The sequence below is a fragment of the Nannospalax galili genome, unplaced genomic scaffold (genome assembly GCF_000622305.1).
Source record: "Nannospalax galili isolate Female #2095 unplaced genomic scaffold, S.galili_v1.0 scaffold989, whole genome shotgun sequence".
Lineage (NCBI taxonomy): Eukaryota > Metazoa > Chordata > Mammalia > Rodentia > Spalacidae > Nannospalax > Nannospalax galili.
Window position 1 is genome coordinate 211651 of NW_008359507.1, and position 11885 is coordinate 223535.

General features: G+C 37.9%; 1 long non-coding RNA gene across 1 annotated transcript; it reads right to left on the bottom strand.

Moving 5' to 3' along the window:
* Positions 1-8514: 8514 nt before the first annotated feature.
* Positions 8515-11885, bottom strand: LOC115066746. The gene is made up of 3 exons (XR_003847837.1): positions 11873-11885; positions 11010-11090; positions 8515-8714 (listed from the first exon to the last, which is right to left on the bottom strand). It is a non-coding gene; the product is annotated as an uncharacterized LOC115066746 (long non-coding RNA).

Here is an 11885-nt window from a genome sequence, read left to right on the forward strand (position 1 = left end):
ACCTAAAGGCTACATAACAAGAAACAATGCCAGACAGGTAATACCTTTCTTTGAGTTGTTGGCCAGGGTAGCCCGAGAGACTCCCACACAGTAACCCAGCATAGAACTAGGAAAATGAACAGCAGACCCCAATCTTATCTAAAAGAATATTGGCAACTAATTGCTGCTAGATGAGGAAGAGCTGATCTTCTTAAAAAAAGGAACTCTAGATAGGCTGACTAGATTCAGCTATTGGACAAACACTGGAGAATGGCTGGGGGCACTAAAAGTACAGTGGCCAGTAACAGGGATGACAGAGTATATGGGCTTCATTGAGGGGGAGACTATGGGAGGGTACCATTTGGGATGTAGGTATATAAATGAATAAGATTGTTTGGGAAGTTTTGTATGAAACACACACAAAAAAATCAATAAATACAAAAAAATTAACTATATTTGAGGAAGAAGCATAAAAATTTGCTTCATGTCAATTAGTAGATGTGAAAAACATTACCGTTGAAATCTACCTGATGATTTTATATCCATGCTCACGTGCCAAGGCTCTCAGAAAGTAACTGACTGTAACTAGTAATAATCAGATATATAGAGATTGGAGATGCATGTGCAAACATCTAAGTGTCAGTTTCAGTAAAAATGAGTTGTTCTGTATGAAACAATATATTTTAAAGTGAAATGGAGGTCTTTCTTTAAGGCTAAAATCTCATTCAATTTTATGTCTTATAGGGTTTATACTGAGTATAATATTGTATAACTCTATTAATTCAACTGTGAATCTAAAATTTTTGAGCCAATTTTGAAAGCAATTCATCTTTACTCTGGAAATTGTTATTGAATATATCAATGCTGTTGTAATGAAATGCTTCTTCTAATCATGTGGTTATTAAATGAATAATTGGCGGGGGGAATCTTTAATTGGCTGACTGAACTCCCAGTCAAAAGACACAGACTAGGTGAATGGATTAAGAAACAAAACCCATCTTTTTGTTGTCTACAAAAAGCTCATCTCACTTTCAAGGACAGGCACTGTCTCTAGGTGAAAGGACAGAAAAGAATATAACAAGCGAATGGTGCTAAGAAAAAAGCAGGTGTTGCAATTCTATTATCTGACAAAATAGACTTTAAACTGAAACTAATCAGAAGAGATAAAGAGGGCCACTTCATTCTGATGAAAGGAGCAATTGACCAAGAAGATATTACAATCATGAACATATACTCATCAAACTCTGGTGCCCCCAACTTCATAAAATCAGTACTATAGGAATTTAAGACCCAGATTAATCCCAATTCATTAATAGAGAGGGACTTCAACACCCCACTGTTTCCATTAGGTAGGTAAATAAGACAGAGAATTAACAGAGGGAATGATATTAATCGAACAACCTACTGACAAATTATATATACAACTAGCTCAAGGAATATAATACAGGTTTAGGCAAGGTTTATCTGAGAATGTTTTGTCTTTGCCCAAGCTTTATCTATATAGCACATGGTAATTAAAAGCACCAGACTGGTGGAACTAACCTTCTTAGATGTTGAACAGCCATACTTTGAGGCCTATGCTAATTTGGTCAGAGGGACATAAAGGAGAGTTTTTGCTCCTTGCCCTCCTAGGTTGTCTAAGCTCCAGGCTGTCTATGTGTTATAGAGTTTATACTGAGTTCAATATTGTATAATTGTACTAATTCAACTGTGAACCTAAAAATTTACAGCCAATTTTGAAAGAGATGCATCTTTGCTCTGGAAATTGTTATTGAATGTTAATGCTGTAATGAAATGCTTCTTCTAACCATGTGGTTATTAAATAAAAACAAAATATTTTGATCTTTTTGAGACAGGGTCTCTCTGTAGCCCCAGCTGCCCTGGAAATCACTATGTAGATCAGGCTGGCCTCGAACTCACAAAGATCCGCCTGCCTCTGCCTCCCAAATGCTGGAAAATAAATAATTCTTTAAAAAAGAAAGAAAAGACATGGAAGGAACATGTGTTACAGGAAATTATTTTGAGTGTTGGGAGACATACATATTTATCTTAAATAATATTTAGTCGCTTTTAATTATAATGTGCCAATGGTCAATAATAAAACATGCAAATGGAAAGTTAGGTTTTTTTGTTTTGTTTTTGGTTTTTTGTTGTTTTGTTTTGTTTTGTTTTTTACAAATCTATATATCTGCAAAGGAGAGAAGGAAGGAGAAAACTCCCAGAAAAGCAAATTGCCTGATAACTACTGAGAAAGTAAAAATAAAGATTCGCTCAGAGATAAGAGATAAATGTGGACATCTGCTAGGTTGGTAAGTGTTCTGTGAAAGACAGAGTATCTGATGATAAATTCTTGCTTGACTCTGGCCACAGTTTCATCTCTCAGTGCATAGAAGGTGGTGGAGGCTTGTTTTCTGCACGTAAGTTCCTTTATTTAGTCATAAAATTATCAATAATTTGAAAATTAAGAGCATATATATTAGACAAAGTATTCCCTGCTCATCATGTGGTGGGTTGTGAGAACCAAACACAGATAATCAGAACACATTGAATATAATCAGAAGAATTTAGCTTCTCATCAAGAAATTTTCTAAAGGCAAATGTATCCACAAAGAATGAGCTGTTACTTTAATAATCTACTTCTGGACATTAAAAAATCCATCCATGAACTCAGCCTGGCTTTTCCCAGAAGGGCAAAGAAGACATCAATGAAAGACAGCAGAGAGAAAAAGAAAGTGGCTAATGGTTTCTGGAGAGGGAGAAGACATTTTATCCTTTTTTATTACATTTACTGACTTTTTTATGTGTATGTATGCACACATGTAGTATATGCCGTGGGGGGCTTATGGAAGTCAGAAGACAACATTCAACAGTCAGTTATCTCCTGAGGAAGATGTTTTCCTAAGTAGTGTGGCCACAAGTAAGTTGCCCATGCTCTTACAGGCAACCACTAACCAATGCTGCTCTAAATAACTCCAATTAAACTCACTTGGTCACTAAATTAGACTTGTGTGGAGTAACTGTTTCATTCTGTCATTGGTGCCCTATTCTGGGGTTTATAGATATTAATTTACATCTTCCCTGGAAAAGTTCACACCACAATATGACATGTCTAAATAAATACATTTTGTCATACATCTTTGTACTCTCTAAGCTTCCTGAATATGTTTTTACATCATTGATTTTGAGAAATTGTTAGTTGCATTTGTTTTTGGTGTTTCTCTTCCCTTTCTTCATCTAGAATTGCCATTTTGTCAATATTATTCCTCTTATAATGATGGCAAGAATCTCCGATATTCTGAATATATACTGTCTTCAGTTTTTCGATGTATATTTGTTTGAGACACTTCTACTGACATAGCTAAGGTCCTTCATTTTCTCCTTGAAGAGTGTCTGCCTATGAATGAGTCTGAAAGAACCATTCTTAATTTCTGCTCTCTTTTTTTTTGTAACATTTCCACTGGACTCTTTCTAAGAGTTCCTGTAATTATGTTGCTTGCCTGTTCTTACACACAGTATCTAGTACAGTTCTTAGCACCTTGTATTAGTCAGGGTTCTTTAAAGAAACAGAACCGGTAGAATGAATACATTATGTATAGAGATTTATCAGTTTACCTCACAGGATAGAGTCCAAGTAGTCCAACAATGGCTGCACCACACTGGAGAGGCTGAGAATCCGTAGTGGTTCAGTTCACAAGGCTGGATGTCTCAGTAGTCCCGATCTGGCACTGAAGGTCTGACAAATTCCAAAAGATCGGCTAGCTTTCAGTCTATAGCAGCAAGACAGTGAGAGAAGGCAAGCAGCAAGAGGCCAGGCATCTCCTCTGCCTTGGCCTTTTATATGGGCTGCCATGAGAAGGTAGCACCCACATTTAGGGTGTGTCTTCCAGCTTCAGATAATCCAGTTAAGAAGATCTCTCTCATTTCAGTTAATCCCAGATCCAGTCAAACTGACACCCAGGATTAGCCATCACACACCTCATTCAGAGGATTTCCTCAGATCTTTCTAACATATGTCTAGCTTGGGTGATTCAGTTAACATTTCAAACTATAATTTTTGCATTTTATAGGTCTTGTGCTTAATCTTAAGAGTAATACATGACAAATTAGGCCTAAATGAAGGAGAACAGGAGTGACGATGTGTTTTGTGTTTATCTCCTTAGGTCTAAGTCTTTATACGTGTCTTTCCATTCGGCCTATAGATTGGGCTTAAGACGTCTAGGTTGATATGGCTCTGCTGAATTTGTTTTCCTTGAGAGTGATGTTTGAATACAGAAAACAGCACTTTTAGATTTACGTCAAAATAGATCTTTTCCTGTCTCCTTGATTTGAAGTTCAATATTTGATCTGAGATCTCTGTTTTCTGATGACTTTGAAGGGCTTCATTATTTTAGTTTTGTTCAGTGTCTTCTTCACCATGAGGTTGGAAGTAAAAACTGCCCAGTTCTTAACTTGTCAGACCAATAACTGGAAGTCTAACATGGACAGTATTATTAATGTTTGACCCACTCTTGTGAACAATGCTGAATTAGTTAAAAGATATACTTCCCTGAGATTTTGCATCTTTTTCTTATCTTCATACTGTCCAGTTATCTTCAGGGCTTTAGAAACCTGCCTTTGGTCATATAAACTGATGTCCTTTGGTGTCCACTGAATCCTGGTTAGCCTATCAAAAACCATTTAAACGCTTTTTATATTGTATATGTATGTACTGAGAAAGGCTTTCATAGTGGGTTTCATATGACTCTTTCAAAATGCATTTGGTGGTTAGTTTCCAAACTCTTACTCCTTCTTCAGCCCACCCCATTCATTCCATTAAACCAGTGCTATCCATTGTTCCCTTTCCTACTAATATCACTGCATTCTTCCCTTTCCAATAACCACCCCATGATACCTTATTAGTTTCCTGATCTCTTAGGATTTTCCAGTTGAAACACATCTGTCTGAAGATTGTAACCTAGCATCCATTTATGAGAGAGAAAACATGATGTTTGTGGGTCTGGGTTACCTCATGTAGGATGATGATTTCCAATATCATCCATTTACCTGTGAATTTCATAATTTCATTTTCTTTTTTAAAATATTTTATTATTTTTATTTTATGTGTATGAGTGTATTGCCTGCACATATGTGAGTGCACCTGTGTCGTGAAATGCTGCAGAGGTCAGAAGAGGGCTTCGGATTCCCCTGGAACTGGAGTTAAGGATGGTTCGTAGCCGCCATGTGGGTGCTGGGAATCGAACCCCGCATACTCTGCAAGAGCAGTCAGTGCTCTTAACCACTGAACCATCCCTCCAGCCCATAATTTCATTTTCTTAATGGCTGAATAATGCACAATTATGTAAATGCACCATACTTTCTTTATCCATTAATCAGTTGATGGACATCTAGGTATTTTTTCATTTCCTGGCTATTGTGAATAAAGCAGAAATGAACATGGAAGGACAGGTACCTCTGTATTTGGATATAGCGCCGTGCCCTTTGGGTATATGCTCGGGAATGGTGTGACTGGATCTTGTAGGAGATCTAGTTTCAGCATTTTGAGGAACTTCCTCATACTGATTTCCATGGTGGTAGCACCAGTTTGCACTCCCCCCAGTAATGAATATGAATGCCCTTGCCAGTATTTGTCATCTTTCATTGTTTGGTGTTTTGGGTTTTTTGTTCTTAGTCTTTCTGATTGGGGTAAAATGAAATCTCAAAGCATTATTCATTGCCATTCCCCTGATGACCAAAGATGTTGAACACTATTTAAAATGCTTCGCAGCCATTTTCGTCTTTTGAGAACTCTGTTTATGCCTTTCCCAAATTTTTAATAGCATTAGGATTTTATGCTTATTTATTTGTTTATTTTTGTTCTTTGTATATTTTAGATGTTAACCCTCTGTCAGAGAAATACCTGGCAAAGATTTATTTTCCCATTCTTTCGGTTGCCTAGTCCCTTGAATCACGGTATCCTTTGATGCACGTATGTCTTTTAGCATCATGATGACCATTTGTCAATTGTTTGTCTAAATGCTTGTGCTATTGGGGTCCTGTTCAGGAAATCATTTCCCGTGCCTCTAAGTTCTAGTGTATTCCCTACTTTCTCTTCTATAAGATTCAAGGTATGAGGTTTGTATTGAGATGCTTGATCTATTTGGAGTTGACTTTTCGTCAGAGTTAGAGACAGAGATCTATTTACATTCTCCTACACGTAGCCATCCAGGTTGTCCAGTCTCAGTTGTTGAACCTACAGTATTTTCTCCAATGTATTTTGTTTGGCCCCTTTGTCAAAAGTTTTTTTTTGTTGTTGTAAAAAACCCAGCATAGTAATGGGGAACTGGGTAAGAAGCCCTAATCTTAGGTGAGGATCTACTGGCAGTCGATCACTGTTGAGTCGGGGAGAGTTGGTCTTCTTTAAGTGAGTGATGTTAGTTAGGCTAACCAGACCCCAGTGGATGAACTCACACAGAGGCATATCTGGAAACACCAGCTTGACAGAATGCATGAAATCTGATGAGGAGTCTTTGGGTGTTGCAGATGGGTGAGCGGGATCTGTATATGATTAAAACGTATTGTGTGAATTGCATAAAAACTCAATATTATATATAAAAAGTTTCAAAAATAAAATAAAAATTTTCTATTAAAAATGAAAAAAAAAGAGAAATCAATTGGTTGTAAGAAGAGGCTATGCCGGTTACTTGCAGAGAAGGTAATCATCAACTTTATCTTGCTGTGAACCCTGTGAGCTACAATATTGATTGGCCTGATAAAATATGACCACTGGTACACAGTGGCAGGAATGTTAAGGGAATAAATGAACATCTTCTGAGGCCCATTTCTCAAGACGGAGTCCATATGTGACAATGTTATCAGGGCAAAGAATCTGTGGACAGACAGGTCCCAGGTCATATCAAGAACCTACTACTATCGTACTGCTAAGCAGACACAGTACTAAACTGACTCTTAATGACATTGTTATTCCCACTGATTAGTGCATCTCTCAACTCTCAGAAGAGAAGTTTCTTCTTTCCTCAGACAGTGATTAACACAGAGACACATAAATGGTCAATGTGCAGAGAATATGAGACTGGAGTACTCAGCTCTAAATGGGACACCCATCTCACTCTATCCTCCCAAGGCTCTGGGATCACTGTGGAAAGAGAGGTGGAAAGAGCCAGAACTGACAGACGAATACAAGGAAACCTTGTTGTCTGGACACCACGGGTAGTTGCACATATTTTGTTTGTTTGTTTGTTTGTCCGTTTTTGTTTTTTGAGACAGGATCTCCCTGCAGCTCCAGCTGACCTGGAACTGGCTTTGTGGACCTGGCTGGTCTAAATCTCATAGAAATCCACTTGCTTCTGTCTCCCCAGTGCTCTGATTAAAGGCATGTTTCCAGAATGATCAGCTACCAGTTGTACGTATGAGCCCACGACACTTGCGACAGCATGCAACCCAAGCCAGAAAAAATAATCAGCATGAGGAGGGGAGATGGACACAAGCCATAAGAGCTGATAGAATAGGGAGTGTCAATTTTTTTTACTGGTGTGACAGCTGTTTGATCAGGTTGATCAGATTACAAGGATGCACTCACACCCAAAAGCATTTGAGGAACACAGATTAGACACTATAGGCCTTTAAAATACACAAATAACTAAAGGAAATAAATTCAGGGAGGGTGCTGTGATAAGGTGGGGTGGAGATGAGGGAAGGGATCTGAATATGATCAAATAACACTGTTTAATATTTTCAAATCCATAATATATTTACTAAAGTAAAGAAAAAATGCATTCTTAAAAGAGATTAGAAAGATTAGTCAGGTATAGTAGTGCATGCCTTTAATCCCAGCACTCAGGAGGCAGGGGCAGGCGGGTCATTATGAGATCAAGACCAGTCTGTTCTACATAGTGAGTTCCAAACTAACTGGGGCTATACAGTGAAACCCTGGCCCTCTGCAACAAAAATAAAAAATGAAAAGTGATATTTAAAAGATTAAATACATTTGAAGTCCCTACTGAGCAAACACACTGCTGCATCTGGACACACCCTGCTGCCCCAGATTTGGCACATAACACTGGCTCTAGGTATACGATGTGCAAAGCCTCCTCTAATCAGCAGGATATACTTCGGAAGGGGTACCTATCAGTGCTTTCCAAGCAAAGACATGCCTGTTGTGCCTCACCTTGATCTCCCCATATGAGTCCTCCTTCCTGTATGCTCCTTTCCCCTCTTTTTCCTGTCGCACTTCCCTAAGGAGACATCTGAATCTAGGCTGCTAGAACACTGGGACTGTAGGCCACTCTTCCTGTGTGTGCCTCACCTCCCAGACCCCATGTAATGTGCTTTCTTATACCTTGAAAGACAGGAGAAACATAGATGAATAAATATTTGCAAATTGCAGAGGATCAAAAATCTATTTACTACCAATCAGACATGTTTGCAAAATGGCTGCTGTCATTATCGTCCCTTGCATGAAGATTTCTTGGTAAACTTGTTGGGGTCCTAAAGGGTCAGGAGAAAACAAAATATTCACATAACACAGACTGGCATAGATAAATATTGAAACAGAGAATCCTTTTATTTCTTTTCAGAAAATGACAGATATGTCGTGCTTTACTTTCTGAGCTGTGGCTGCAGCTTCCGCCAAGCCTGAGTTGCTCAGGTGCATTCAGCAGAGGCTGAGGACGCTCCCAGGGCAACTCCACCTTCAGGATCTTCCAGTAGAAGGCAGGGCCAGAGCCCAGGTCTCTGTGCTAGTATTCATCAGAAAATGGATAGTTAGGGCGGCAAGCAAAACTAGCAAAACAAAGAAAATGCACAATGAATTTGAGGTTTCTGCATTTAGCAAGAATGACTTCTATGATGCTTCCAGTAGAGTAAACGTACAGAGTTTTCTTTTCTGGTAATTTGTGTATCCTGCCTTGGGAATTTCCATAAGAATTACTTTATAAACACACAAATAATAAATAAATTACTCATATCACGCTACTTTCCATGGGAATTAACACACATAATTATAGGTCAAACGGCCAGACCTATATCTATCAAGAAATCAACATGATAGCTAGTCCTTTATATTAAAATCCTCAATGAAAGCAGAAACTGATCACTTTCTTTTGAAAAGAACAAGTCCAACTACTATCTGCATTAAGAAGTACTTTTCAGAGTAACAGACTGCTGTATCCATCTCACTTCAGTTTTCTTATTTGTTTACTAACTGCTCAACACAGCAATGTATTAACTTTGATTCAGAAATGGAAAGAATGGACTAGACAGATGGATTAGTGTAAACAGTACTTGTTGGACAAGGACGTGGCCTGAGTTCTGGTCCACAGAACCCTTGTAAAGCTGGACTGAGCAGCATACACTTTTAACAACAGTGCTCCTGTGCCAAGATGTGAGGTGGAGACAGGAGAACTGCTGGAAAGTCAAGGTCATCTTGACACATAGGAAAATGACAAGAGACTCTCTCTCAAACAAGTTGAAGGGAGATAAGGACCATACTCAAGGTTGCCCTATGATCCCAGCACACATATGTACATGCATCTGCATTCACACACAAGAAGACACACAGACTTACTTGAGTCATACACACACATAAACACAAAACAAATATAAGAATTACTTGAAATAATATTGTACATAAAATGAAACATAATATTGAAGTAGATAACTAGAGATTTCCTACAGTAACAGTCACACAGGCCACATAGGGATAAAACTGATTAATCATTAATTTTAAAGAGGAAAAATATTAACTGATTGCTTGGGGCTCTGTGTCTTTGGAATAAGTGCCTATTTTTCCTCAGTTTTCCATATAATACTAAAATATCATTGTTCATTAAAAATGACAATTTTTCACTATATGCAATTGTACATCACATTCATCAATTCTTATAAATTATATTACTGTTCTTTTAGAAATAAACTTCCCAGTGGAAGAGGATATATATATTCTTTTTCTTCCTTCGATAATAAAACACTTTCTGGGGCTGGAGAGATGGCTCAGAGGTTAAGAGCACTGACTGCTCTTTCAGAGGACCCGGGTTCGATTCCCAGCACCCACATGACGGCTATAAACCGTCCTTAACTCCAGTTCCACGTGAATCCAAAGCCCTCTTTAAGACTTGAACGGCCTGAAGGAAGAGAAAGATTTCTGTTGGCTATAACTCCTCTACAACACAGGGATGTTTTCTCTACACTATTCTCTCAAGTTAAAACTTTAGACTTGAAAACTTCTTAATCCCCTGAGCTGAGATTCCCATATTTCAGAAAATCAATACCAAGTAAACTGTTGGATTATCCACACAAAATTAATGATCAGGTCCTGAAAATTAATGATCAGGTGCAGTATAAAGGAAGTGAAGTCTTTCAAACTGTTAAAAACATTAAAATGACAAAATTCATTGAGCAATTTCATCAGGAGGAAATAACCGAGACTGCGAAGTTGATGTTCATGAATTTAATGCCAGCAGGAATTAAGCAGTTTGGAGAAAATAGCAGAATTTTGTTTGGTTTGGTTTGGTTTGGTTTGGTGACAGTGTCTCCCTGTAGCCTCACCTAGTCTAGAACTCTCTATGTAGACAGGCTGGCTTTGATCTCACAGAAATCTGCCTGTTTCTGCCTCCAAAGTACTAGGATTACAGGAATACACCACCACCACCCCAACCAAGGAAACTGATTTTGATAATGCTTCAACAGGCTTGCTGGAATGCCTGGAGTGTTTTCCCACAGGACATAAAGATTCAGAGCCAACACAGGGATGAAATTCAGCAGTGATGCTGACTGACCCAGAACACTCCATACCAAAGGGGCAGAGCAGTAGGTGCAGCAGATCTAGATCCAGCTGAGCCTGGGTCACTCACCCTGCTGCAGTGACAAAGGACAGAACTCTGAGGAGACTAAAGAGAGTTCAGGAAAGCTTTTGTCTCAGTCTTGATTCAAAATGGCCTCTGTGCTTTTTCTTTTAACTGGGGTAACTTTTAACAAATATGTTATATTCAATCAGAAAACAAATTGATTAAAACATGTTTACTGAAGTCACTTACATCTGGAGTCAAATATCAGATATTTCTGTTCAGGCCCTCGAGGACTTTCATTTCCTCTGGAGTCAATTGAAATTCAAAAACCTATCACACAAATGGGAAATATATCATTATGTTTTTACTATACGTTTGACTGTCTGCATGTTCCAAATGCAACAGACTGAATGTTGTAGACAGAACGTGTGCAATATCTCAGAAGCTACAAAATTAAATAGAAATTCAGTAAATCACTCAGGTGTTTAAAGAATACCGGGAAATTCTTTCCTGTACTGAAACTGCCTAACCTGACAGGCAAAGATTATCAAAGAGGCTGAAGAAGAAACAGATTTGAGAAGGTTCAGATATGATGAGGTCATGTAACTGGACTAGCCAAAACAAACTGAGCACAGTTGTTTCAGTGTGTGACACAATTCAGCAACTGACACGAATACAGTTTTATTTGATGTCCCAACAGGAGTGATAAGAATATAAAAATGTCATTTTCAAAATATTGATGATGTGTTCTTCGAAGGAACTCATATAAGTGGCTTCAAGATAATCGTTTGAATAAAGTATGGGCAATTTAATAAACATGATGTTCTTCTATTGTTAATATATTAAAATATATCAGGGCATGACTCCATAGCAGTTTTGGAAAGCAGAGGATAAGTGAAGGAGATGAACATTTCAGCCACGTAAATACTACTAGAGAGAAAAAATGTTTTAAAACCTTAAGTATATGAAATTTAATGAATTTAAGTATCAGGCACTGCAAAATTTCTTTATCTGTTTTTTTCTTCTATCACTTACTAAAACAAAAAAAAACTATCAATAAAAAATAATTATCTGTTTTCTATGAATAAATAGAAAAGAATACATATACTTACTGTGAAAAACACA